Here is a 13,694-nt window from a genome sequence, read left to right as displayed (position 1 = left end):
TGAGCATACTTCCCCTTCAGATACTTTTAACCCTTATGCCTGCTGGTCCCCCGAGGGCTTAGTAAATCAATAAAAAAGGCTTATGGATGCACCTTTTCAGCTGGGGCATACTCAGCTCTATGGAAAGTAATCCTGACCACCCCTCACCCCATCTGAGACACTCTTAGACACTTTCAAGTAACACACACAAACATATTGCCCCACATTTCAGCCTCCAGTGGTTACAGGAAAGAAAAGAAGGTTATTTGCGCAACTAAGTAGAATTGACTTTATTTCATTATCCTTTCCTTTTGACATGTGGCTATACATTACAAAAGAGCTTGCACATATTTGTACGCAAGAGAGAATATTTTCTCAACTCTTTTCTCGAAAGTACTGTAGAGCAGCCCTGCCCCCTCTGTCTGTATCCACTCTGCAGTATCTCTTTCTCTAGGCCAGATCCTCCCTGTCCTCCCCCATATCCCAAAACAATACGCTGGGGGCCCCTGCTCCCACAGACCTGAAGGAACATATGTTTTATTTTTAGAGCTAACTCCCTCAGCCCACGCTAGTGAAGTGAAAAAAGAGAAAAGCCCTCCCTCCATATATGGTTTCTGAAAAAGCTGAAGCCAGTACAAAAAACACAAGTACATCCCCCAAAAGCAATAGAAGCCATTACCCCAATTTTGTCTGCCATTACCTTTTTATTATTTAGTGCAATACAGCTAGAAGAACTACAATGATAATATCTCTCATAAACTCTCCTCTAGTCTTTCAGCCTCTTTCACTGTCTTCCTCTACCCCCTCCTCTGTCCTTCTCTTCCCCTCCTTCCAGGAGATGACACATGATTCTCCATTAACACACAGGCACACACACACACACACACACACACACACACACACACACTTGGATACACGCAAGATAACCTGATAGGAGTGTGTCAGGTTGAGGCACCAGATCAGGAGAAGGGCAAATGATTTGGTTGGGCTCCCAATGTGATCACAAGTCAAGCTGGCTACCCTCAAGCCAGAGGAGAGGGAAGTGTGAATCTGGAGTAAAATAGAAGTTACTGAAGGCTTATGATATGATGGGGTGTTGATGCTGGATGTAGTGGAGCTTTAGAAATTTGCTCAGATACTGTCAATTTGAAAAATATGATTTTGTGTAACAGCACAACAGATGGAACAAGGTTTTATATCTTACTAATCAAATAAGTTGACATCATTGTTTTTTGCATCTTTACTGTGGTGTTAATAAAATTTGTCCTTCATTCTCTGTTTTTTTTCTTTTACTTCTGGCTGGTTCCACCTACTTCCTGCCTGCCACTCCTCACAACACCGCTTGTTGAGACTGCCATGTGGGGTTTCCAAAAGACACGAGTCGCACATGTCAAGTTGATGGGAGACAGAGCCGAGCAGTGCACTGTTCCCTCCGCTCTCTCTCTTTCTGTCTTCTCTCTCCCTCTGTGCCTCTCTCTGTGTCTCTCACTCTTTCCCCTTTGAGTTTTGTCCTGCAGGATCTTGTTTCACTGCAGCCCGCATCACAGCCACACTCTCATGTTGGTGAACCAGACTGATTGTCAATAGAAAGGGATGTGAAATCTAGACTGCAGAGGAGCTCCCTGCATGGTTCACATTTGGGTGGCTGTATGTTATGCTTTTCTTTCGCGTGTTCTGTGGGCGATGATTGATCAAATCTTTTGATATGTTTGCGGAGTATTGTGGGATTTCTACTTTTGAGGTTCTATTTGAAACTGAGCTTCCAAATGTGGTTTGCATGAGAAGCTCTGTGTCTGTTTAAGACAGCCGCTTTGTCCTTGGTGAGTTTCTCTTCAGAGGACTGTTCCAAGATTAGAGTTTATCTGACAACCCAAAACTAAGGATTTAGGATAGGAGCTAACCCCCAGTGACCCTTCACCCAGGACTCAGACAGCATTTCCTCCCCACTGTGTCCAGCATTGAACTTAACCCTCACCCTGCCGTGCCACCACCCCCTCTACCACCAGCCCAGTGTGTTTGGGTCCAGCAGAGATTTAGGCTATGGGTTAGTGAACAGAGGACTGCTGTTTGACGGCTGTTGGGCCACGTAATGGGATAGGACTGCTGTGGAGCCCTTTAACTACTGCAGCACTTGACCTGAAGTTCCCACTGTGAAATATCCAGCTGTGCATGCAGATCGTTTGTAACAGACAGGCTTTATATGTGGAAAATGGGATGAAATGATGATGGAAGATTCATTTAATTAAGTGAATGATAAAGAAATTAGAAAGATCTGCCTTCAACTGCACACACACCCTGTCGCAGAGTCTGATTCTTGTTACATGTTTAATAGAAAGAGGGATAGTGGGATTCTCAGACATGCAGCTGAGCTCTCATCGATACCATGTCCAGTACTTTCAGTCTTCCTGTTCTACCATGCTTCAGCAACACTGTTTACCAATATCAGGGACACCACAGGGAGGTATTTCCAACCCTGGCTGTGGGTATATCTGTTCCTGCACGGGGACAGTGTGGCACATAGGCTTGTGTCAAGGAAAGGCCAGGCTGGAGAAAACATTCCCCAGCTTCAACTTCTGACCCTTTTGCCCCAGTTAACCCCTCGCATTCCCCTTCCCTTCCTTGCCTAGCTTCATTCCAGTAACCCTTTAATGCTCCAGACTCTTGTGCACTGGCTCAGCCTGTCAACACATAAACTGCCGGCAGAACTTGTGCAATGGATGAATAATTGTGTTGCAAGGAGGCTTCTCAGGTTTTAAGAGAGTGAGTGATACTCACCAAAGGCATCTGTCTTGGGCACCATTAGACTATGGATCCGTTATTGACTGCAGCACCTAGCTAGTTTTCTACTGCAGTGGGGCCCAAACCCAAGGAGTGACACAGCATTGCAAGTGATTTTTCAAGAAAATCAGACAAAAAACGTGGCTGTCTTTTAATTGTATGTAACTTTGTTTCAATATGATATTTAAGTTCCTCAGTCTGTGACTTTTCCTAAAAGTGTGCTATGAGGCACCCCTATTGTTAAAAATGGTTAAAAAAGCCAGAATGTAAAAAATGGCCATTTATACCTATAAGCACCAAAGGGTAAAATTTAATCCTATAGACGAATTCGGCGAGTGATTTGTGTATGCCGCCATCTTGCGGCGTCGCCATTGCTGCGGTGACATGTGTCAGTCATCAATTCATTATGCTGTCATTGTGAACTGACTCTCTACAATGACAAAATCATGAATAGCTGGATTGATGATGTTAGACGGTGGCCTCTGGTAACTGATGAAGGTATCTTAAATGAGTAGCCTACCGATATTAATTTAGAAATTAATCATTTGTTTGAGCGATAAACAGGAAAGATTAGAGTAATAGGGAGATAATAGACTGTATCATTAAACACTGTGTAATATAAAGTTAGCATACTTTACGTGTGCTGACGTTAGCAAGCTAGCAGCCTGACATTTAATCATTAAGGACAGGCTACGTGACTAAAAACAACACGTGTTTGTGTTTTGTTTTAGGTATTCAAGAATATTTTATTGGTCACCTGGCCTCCGATGACCAGAAAAACGGCAATTTATAGGCTGACCAAACGTCCTCTTTTGCCCGGACATGTCCACTTTTCACGTCTGTCCGGGCGTCCGGGGTTTTTTTTATAAACTGATGATAATGTCCGGTTTTCCGTGTGTTTGTGTGTGTGTGTTAGAGTGCGGCACGGGCAGCATATTTCTGTCCGAACCCGAACCGAGCCCGACATTATTTAATGACCAAAGCACTGAGTTTGTGTCACACAGTCAGTGGTTACAGGCTATTTACAGACCGGGCGTGCGCCGTGGGTGCTCAGCTGCGGAGAGGGAGACCTCCGTGTTGGGAGCGGGAGGCGGGAGGTCCGACGCTTCTAGTGAGAGGAGAGGGAGAAATAAAACAAAATAAGATAAAATAGGAAAAACCTGTCTCCCTCTTTTATTTTATTTTCAGCGTTTAATCAAGGCCTAGGCGGGTGCCTGGAGGTCCTAGACTTCCAGAGAGGGGAGAGGTAGAAACAAACAGCCAATGTGTGTCTGTGTGTGTTGTGTTCAGGTGTTGTCACGTAAATAACAGAGCCCAAGCAATAAACAGGACAGACAGTAGGATTTTATTTATTTTTACACTACATTTTCACTGAAAGCTGACCGAATCTGACCCGAGCCCGAATACAATTTATAGCTACATTTCTGACCAAACCCGGCCCGACCCGTCGGGTACCGTCGGGCTCGGATCGCCACACTCTAGTGTGTGTATGTGTCCCCTATTGGGGCCTATCTGAATTTCTGTCTTTAAGGGATATTATTTTGTAATATAACTGAATTTTCTATCCATACATATAAATTTTAAATATATTAAAATTATAAGGCATCTTTGAGTAAACTGCGAGTATCATTTAAGTAGGCTATGTCGTGGCCGGCCAAGTGTCCTCTTTTTGGAAATCAAAATATGGTCTCCCTAAGTTACATAATTCAGCTTTTCATAGCTTCGCACCACAGTTGACCTAATACTGGAACTTGAAAGGCAAACATTCCTCAGTGTGGTGGAAAAAATCAAAATAAGAAGAGTCACAATACAAGAAGGCTTGTTATCTGTAACCGTCATCAAAAGCAAGTCAGGAGGAATGGTCTGGAATCACAGAGGAGAGAAGATGGGGCATTTGATATCATTGGACTGTCAACCAGAGAAGATAAAAAGCCAGAAGAGCTGAGACTAAAACTTTCACAGGAGACACAACAACTGACAGATATGCTCATTTGTTGTGTGGTATTTGCACATCAAAGAGGAAATAAAAAACAGATACATCCTCTTATTTCTAATCAGGGATTTATAAAGGGTAGGCCTAGTTAACCACCTCATTCGGCAGGATGAATGTTGGCATTGCACGTTTCTGCAAACCACGGATACATTACATTTAAATTTCAACAATATTGTGGTTAAGATGTGGTTTGGTTTAGGCACAAACCCACTTGGTTATAGGTTAGACAGAAATCATGCTATGGTTTAAAATGAAGACAGTTTTAGGGACACAATCAGGGGAGGAAAAGCAGTGATGCCTCAGTGAAAAAGATAATTTTTCATGGCACTATCTTGGCAAAAATCCTGCTTTTTGTTGCACTATCCGTGGTGGAAAAACAGCAACAAGACGCTACAAAACACTCATGCGTGGGGGCCTAAAAAGCTGCTGGAAAAACAGCAACAGGTTGCTAAAACACTACCGGTTTTGTCGTTTGTTTGTCTCAAACAGTGGTCTGCAGCTTGGCAGGCGTCTCACCTAGGTGACATGCCATCTATCATCCCCTGCACCTCACAGGGACAAAGGAAGCTTACATACTACCTCACTTTAGAAACATTGATATAATATGTATGGAAGGTACAAATGTAACGTATTTGTGGTTTGCAGAAACATACAATGCCAACATTTTTGCCTGGCGACTGGGCCGAGTTAATCAATTTCCTTGATTTTACTGAAACTTGGTGTATCACCACATGTCTGAGGTAGTCAAACTAAGAATAATTTACTATTAACTTGTGGTGTTTGGGATGGTTAATGGTTGTGGTACTGTAGGTTTTTAAGTTGAGTGTGAGTGCGAGGGAGAGGATCACTTATTGACAGTTAGGGAGGCTGGGCAGAGAGCCAAAGTCCTTCAGCTATTTTTAGGATGCTGACTGTGTGAAAGTACGCTGAATCCAAAATTGATGACACACTGCCAAAATCTGAACCTGTGCCAGATTAGTGGTGTCTGTGTGCACTTGCATTTAAACATGTCCATAAGTGCTCTTTTGCACAAAAGCACATGCATATGCAGTCAAAAATGCAGAACTGAGTGTGTGCGTGTCTTTGTGTGCAAACTAGGGGCAGAGCTTGTGAACTGGTGGTCACCATGGAGAACTACTGAAAGATGGACATGTCAAAAGGCTTTGCAGAATCACTGGAAATGGTCTGCTATTTGAAGGAGTCTAGCCCTGTGTGTCTGTGCTCGGTCTCGCTCTTGTTTCCTGTGTTTAGATATCAGCCTTGAGAGTGGCTCTTAGCAGTACAAGCAGTATAATTACTGAATATGGAAAAAGTGCCCACTGCTTTACCTCAGTCTGGGCAGCAGCCTTTTACAGAGCAACTGAGTAAACTTCTATTCCTTTGGTCCAATTTGCGAGAATGTATCTGGGTGTCTTTACGGGGAAACCCACCCTAACACATAAGTGCTCACTCCTGTGATCTTCCACACTTAAAAAGTTTTTGTTTACAGGAACTCCCTAAACAAGAATCAAGAAAACCAAGGCACTGGTGACAATGAGTGGGAAGCCAATCTTCTGGATAATTACTTATCTTGTTTGATTTTTTTATGCTTCAATTAGTTTGGTTCAAAAGTTCAAAAAGGATCCGGCATTTATATTGGCAGGAAATCATCAAGCATAATGTGACACTGCACACAATGGAAGTATGCTATTCATAGTTAATATGCTGGCTTGAGAGACTATAAAAGAGATGGAGTCTTGGAGTCTTGCATTTTTCTTTATGGTTCAAAGTTCAAAGCAGAGAGAGCATAGACAAGGAAAGAGCAGGGTAACATGCAACAAAGATTTTAGGCTGATTTTAAAATCTATCCAGGAGGTTGAGAGGACAGACGAAAAAAAAGAAATTGTGTTCTGCCTTTTAGATAAAACAGCGATTTGATCTCAGATAATCACGTCAGTCATGCAGACACATGCACGGTAACAAGTGAAACTATTTTTTGACACTACTCTGCACTCCAAGTCAACATCATATCACAAGAAAAAGCATTGCAAAAAAAGTTAGTTTAATCTGGGTGTGTTTGGGAAAATGTATGCTACTATATAAACTGTGTATGTGCATGTCTGCCTGTGTGTTGTCTCATGTTTCCTGTAGGACTTGATCCAGGCTGTTGCTAGGTGCCGTGACCTCCAAGAGCAACATGCGTGGATGCAGTGGGTGAGCACTGCAAGAAGTAGGGCTGTATTTTATTTCTGCACCCTCCCCCTACCCCAAACTCACATCCTCACTCACACACTATATACCATAAGCTCCCCATGGGCTTTGGCCTATGGCTAGGCTTGTTCACCAGTGGTTCATCATCAGGCACAATATCCACTCCCACCACAACTAGTGAGCTCTCTTTCTTTTTTTGACCAGATGAAGCAGAGGAGTTTATGATTTTACGAGGCAGGATATTTCAGTCTTTTTCACCCATGAATAAAGGTTTTAGTATGACATCATTGCAAACTGGTCTTAAACACTTCCTACACTTGAAATGTTACAAGAAATAAACCTCCATTGCATTAGCTACACCACTCGCTGCCCTCCAGATGCCCCAACCCCCACCCCACCTGCAGGCTGTGAGTGGAGTGGGGCCCAGCATGAAGAGGACAAGCCGTTCTGTTGCCTTGCTGCCAAAGGTACTTTACTGGAGCTCAAGTCCAAGGAACTGAGTTTGGGAGGGGAAGGACACAGTTTGCATGTCTGGCCAGATATCTCAGTGTGTCTGTGTGCATAAGACAGTACATTGTAGAAATGGGCCAGCTGAACTTCGAAGAAATTGCTGACCTTAAAGGCACAGTAGCTCAAAATCAAAACCACATACTTTTCCTCTTACCTGAAGTGCTTTTTATCAGTCTAGATTGTTTTGGTGTGAGTTGCCAAGTGTTGGAGATATCGCTTGTAGAAATATCTGTCTTCTCTTTTCTGTTCAATATAATGGAACTAGGTGGCACTTGGCTTATCACCATGCAGAAGGAAGCATGCATCTACTCATGGACAAGAGGCTAACTTGTGTGAGATGTAAATGTACACAGCTTTCTCCTCAGCTGAGTTGTAATGTTAGCTAGCTCAGTGGTGGTAGGCTGACCCAGCAGTGGATGTATACTTCATTCTGTGTGGTGATATGGTCGGCAGGTGTACTTCAGTAGAAAGAAAATAGTTCCTACAGGATACATAATGGGGTCTGTGGATTATCTTGAGTAACTGAGTCATGATTTCTGGAGAGAATCATTGCTGTTGAGTGTTTTTTTTCTCTCTTTTTTTGGCACTTTGAGCACCACAAGCCAAGTCTCATCTGCTTCCTTAATACTGGCAAGAAGGCAGACATCTCTACAGCCAATATCTCCAACACTCGGCAACTCACACCAAAATGATCTAAACTGACCACCTTCATACTTTGTCACTTGACGTGACCATTTTCATCCTCACTCATCATCCTCCCAGCTGCAACTGTCGTTTGCTACAGTCAGCAGTTCACATCAAACAAAGCCCAAGGCAGAGCAACAAAAGAGAGAAGACAGTGGGCAAACAAACTGGGAGGCAGACTAAATAACTGCGGCTTGTCTGCTGAATGAGGGAAACACAACCCAGTGGTGTGTGTGTGTCTCACTGGCTGTGGCTCTGCATTTGTGTATGTGTGAACTTTTGTGTGTGTGTGTGTGTGTTTGTTCATGCTGGCAGCAAACATGAGAAACAAAAGCGTCTCAGCTCCATGCATCTCCACTATGCTGCAGCTGTTTTCGGTATTTAAACTTAATGCAGGTGTCAATGCTGCTGACTTTGTGGAGCAGTCCTTGTGTGTATAGCTTCTATGTCTCCTCTGTGAATAAATCAACTTTGAAAAATCTATGTAAGCCTGTTTTCATAGACATGAGTCTGTATGTGTGTAAAAATGGGTCAGTCACAGCAATAGTAGGTGTCATGACTTGTACTTCAACACACAGGCATCACTTGGTTGTTTTAACAGAGTAAAGTGGAGTCTGATGAGAGCAGTTTGCTTATGTTGTATTGAGCAGACAGACTCAAAAGGATAACCTGTCAAAAGATCTCTTACAGTTACATCTCTTATATTTTCTCAACATTAACAAGACTTTACAGTAGACAACAACAACATAACAAATGACTCAAACAGAGAGAGACAATATTGCTAACGGAAGTTGAACCATGTCATTGTTTTGCAAGTCACAAGCAAGGGCTAATTTATATTCCCTTTATGTATGAAAATAGATACATTCATTTTAAAAGCTGTACACACTGCCCTCATACTTTCATGTGTCCTTTATGTTGGCATAATATAGCCATAAATTTGTCACTAGAGGGCAGAGTCAAAGGTTTCACACAACTGAGGCGACGGTGGAGGAGGTCGTAATAATGTAACTTTTAAAAGAGGCAGCATTGTAGACGGTGGTGGTTTGTGAGGCTATTTAATACAATGCAACATATAAGACACACAGGCAATTATTTTCACTGTATTACTGATTTGTTCTGTTGTGCTACTTTAAATGTCTTTTTCATTTTGTCACATGACCTACACTACACTGCTCCCATGATCTTCAGTGGTACTGCTCCATTTCGTACGTATTCATAAACTTTAAGAAAACATGCACAAATACAGATGGAATGAATGCAGAGTATGGACAGAAGGCTTCATCTGTGTCTGTACGCATACCTAATGCTGAGCATCAATGAGCCTCAGGTCTTCAGTCTTTGCACTCAAGTCCCAAATTAAATCCCAAAACAAGACTGACAAGCCCTGAATCAACTCTCAAGTCAAGACTCACAGGTCCCGAGTGAAGTCCCAAGTCCTATACTTTGAGTTTCGAGTCCAAAACAAGTCATAATGTACTCTTCACCAAATGTAATGCCATTTTAACAACAGAATGATAATAGGCTATATTCAATTTTTAAAAACCATGAATGCTTTTTAAAATTTGTATTTATTAGTTAAAACACTGCAAGTAGTTTTTTGTTGACCACCACATATTTTTTGTACACATACAAAATTACCTTTAGTATCATTTTTCCCCCCAGCTAGCACTCAGTAAGGTAGTAAATTATTTCTTTATGGTTCTCTCCTGCAACTTGATAGGATGCTGTTGGACTGGTCCAAACAAAGTAGATCATCTGGGGAATTAACTGTTGACTTGCTGGGAATGAGTAGCATTAATGTTATTTGATTCAGGAAATGAAGTGATTTATGTTGCTCTTTTTAAATAACATACTTTTTAAACTTTGAGTTTGGGGGAAGGTGTCAAGTATTGCCAAGCCAAAAGGCTCAAGTCCAAGTGAAGTAACAGGTCACTGGTGTTCAAGTCCAAGTCGAGTTACAAGTCTTTTTTGATTTTTGAAGTCAAGTCTAAAGTCATCAAATTTGTGACTTGAGTCTGACTTGAGTCCACACTTCTGATTGCAAAATAATAAGATAACAAGATAGGAAAATATTAATATGATAAACACTAAAAATCAAAGAACAATAACAAGGTACAAAAAAGATAAAAATGAAATGTCAATATGAGAATGGTGTCAATTTTCTCATCCATCTTTACGAAAGAAAGCAAATTATTTCCAAGAATGTCAAACTTTTCGAGGAGAGCAGAAGCCACTGTCACTTGTTTTTTTTTAATATTTCAATCACCCCTGGTGTGCATCCTGAACTGAGTCGGTGTTGTTTCCATTCGTAATTGTGAGTGGTCCAACATGTTGTAGCAGCTGCCTCAGACACACCAGTTGAGCTAACATTGGAGGAGATCTTTGGAGGTGGAATCCCAGTCTGAGCTTACCCAGCTGAGCTTATTTTCAGCTGAGACTGGCCCTCCCCAGCAGGAGGTCATACCGGTGTATGGACACCTGAGAGCAGGCTGCTTTTATAGCCCGTTTACAGCAGCTCTCCCGCCAGTATGCAGGGACATCAGGTTCCCATACTGGTGGTGGCCAAAATAAACACCTGTCTTATAGTCCAACAAGAGTGCAATATTGCTGAATCCCCCAGTTTCTAACACACATTTTCAAACCAGCCTCCGTCAGCATTCCTTACTACTGTTTTGTGTTTGACATATCAGATACACATAAATAAAGCTGGTGCTGCACATACAAAACTTCATCCATCTTCATGACAAGTAGCACTCATCCATTATAAGAGATCAGCAACATTATCTCTTGGAAACATCTGGGAGTGAGTCACAACTTGACCCCTGTTTGTGAGGAAGAGTGTGTTGGTGGTTGTGAGTTTGACAGTTTATGTGTATGTGTGAGACGGTTTGCGTGTCCATGTGTGTTTTCATGCTCGTACCCTCAGCACATGTCCTATGCCATGTGCAGTGGTACCCTTATGGAAAATATACACAATGCTAATGAGGGCAGACAGTTTGATCCCAAAAAAATCCCTGTGAGAAAAAAGGCCATCATGGGTCTCCACCTGTGAGTTTGTTTGTGCATGTGTGTGTTTAACAGAAGTTGGAGGAAAATGCAGAAGGCGTGACCTTTTAAGAGATTCTTTTGAAGTGGTTTAAAAAGACAGTGTAAAAGATGATCATATCTCCTGGTGCATGTGCATATTTTCCAGCTTTCTCTCAGTAACTTGCTCTTAAATGTTTTGGCATACTGTCCCGTCAGACTCATTTCATTAACCCCTTTATAATTTATGTGTAGGTTCAGTGCATTTTGGCAGCATAAAACATAATCTAAGAACAAAGCTGAGTGATGAATAGATTGTGGGAGAGAGTTGAACAGCAGTTTATCAGTCAAATGGTGCAAGCTGACATCATATGTGAGACACAGAAATCCATGCCTGAGCTTTAGCTGACATCTAGTGGTCATCTGCAGTATGACTCAGAAACTGCTGCTGCAAAATACAACTGTAGTTCAAATGCACATGAAAGAAAGAGGTCATATTATTCAAAAAATAAAAATAAATGTCACTCTTAAAATTCACATTACACGATGTGTTTCCATTAAAATCTAATTGATTGGTCTAAGAAAGCTATTTCATCTTGTATTGACTCGTAAAATGTCACTCTTAGAAACAGTAAGGTGACATAAAAAATTCAGTAATAAGTCATTTATATTGCCTTAAGTGACAGTTAGATGTAAAGTGAATTTATTTAGTGTTCTGCCTTATTTTAAGATGTTTTAAAAACATTTCGGCCTGATATCACGCATATCAGCTCTTCTCCCTCTAGAAAAATAGACTCATGATCTCAATCATAAATCAGACAAATTTTAAGGACTTTGTAAACCGTTTAATTGCTTCCTACAAGGACTCTGACCTGTTTGTCCTCAGAGGGCAATAGCTGATTGTTTCATCTGCATGTACCATGCTATCTATTTATTTATTTTCTATCATATTCATGTGCAACTCACGTACGTATACATACTTATATCTTTTTTTCTAATTAATTCTTATATATTGCAGCATCTGTTGCTAATTTGGGGTGAGATTTTTCTGCTATGTGTATATAAATTTATATATATATTTTCCTTATTGTTGATATTGTGGAGTATGTATGTGTTTGTTACTTAAAAAAAAAAAAAAAAAACAATTAGAAAAGCAAACATTTCAGCCTTCACTGTGAGTAGGTGGAATTATTTCTCCCCATTGGCAGAACTATTCACATGTGAAAATAAGAGGATTACAGGACTGATTTTAATATCATTTGGGTATATTTTGACTTAAAATGGTGCCAAAATGACTTTGTAAGTGAGCTTGAATGTTGGAAAGTCTGTGTAATATTTGCTGGAACTTCTGCCTCTGGTTGCTCTTGTTAATCAGTTTATCACTTGAGCCTTGGTGTTTTTGTTTTTTCCCCTGATGAGTGGTTTGACCCCAACCAGACCTTATTAGGTCTCCTCTGAACCGGTCTCTATGGTTACTATAAGGTCAAATATAAAAGGTCAATGAGGAAACAGATGGTGATCCAGCCTAACCATGACCCTCACTATTATAAGCTAGGTGCAGATGTGTTCCACAGAGGGTGTACATGTGTTTGTATGTACTGCACATGTTATCAGAAGACAACAGAAGAGTAGTTATCAGTGGACAGCATTTAGTTTTGAACTCTTTCAGTGATACAGATACAGATACAGTTCACTGAAGAATAAAATAATGCTATTTGTCTGTTATTTTACATTTATCAGCTAAAATGAGTGTGTGTCAAACTCTATGCACTTAAAAATACCATTGCACCTTGTTTGAGTTAGTACATCTGTGAAATAATATGCATTACAGTACACTATCAACAGAACAGTACACTATCAATAAGAAAACCTTTTGAGGAATATACCAAATCATTTTTGTACCAGTCTCAGTTAAATACCTATGGACCACATCTGTAGTCGGTTTCCCCTGCTGATTTGATGTCCTACTTTCCTCTCCCATGCCATTCTCTTCTGTTTGCCATTGTCCTCTCTCTGCAGACATAATTCTATACTCTTATGGTATCTCAGGCGTGGCGGGGAGCTTACAATCTGACAATCTGATTTGATTGAAAACACGGTAAATCCCACGCTGGCCCAGGCATTCAATCTCACATCATCACTGACACACTGCCGTCCCATAAACCCACTTCTTAATCCCAAAGCCTTTTTATTTTGTGGTCAATGTGCCACCCATTGCCACAAATCCCCCTCTGCCTCAGTCTCACCCTGCCCCACCCCCTTGTGAGTGTGTGTGTCTCTGTGTACATGTGGATGAGTTCAGGCACAGCTGGCATCATCATCCTGTAACTTGTTCTGTTCTGGGCATGTTTGTGAATGCACTGGCACAAACAGACTACCTGGACAAGGTCAGAAAGATACCCGGCAGAAGTGTGCACCGTGCTGGTCTGCTGTGGTTGTCATTCTATGTGCTCCTGCTGCTGATTCAGGATATAAAGGACTTCAATTCTATTTTGGGGTTCAAGTTCAGATCTGTCTTTCCTGGAGAGAAATA

This window comes from Epinephelus lanceolatus, chromosome 18 (genome assembly GCF_041903045.1).
Source record: "Epinephelus lanceolatus isolate andai-2023 chromosome 18, ASM4190304v1, whole genome shotgun sequence".
Classification (NCBI taxonomy): domain Eukaryota; kingdom Metazoa; phylum Chordata; class Actinopteri; order Perciformes; family Serranidae; genus Epinephelus; species Epinephelus lanceolatus.
The sequence above is the reverse complement of the archived record's forward strand: the minus strand, read 5'-3'. Positions refer to the sequence as shown.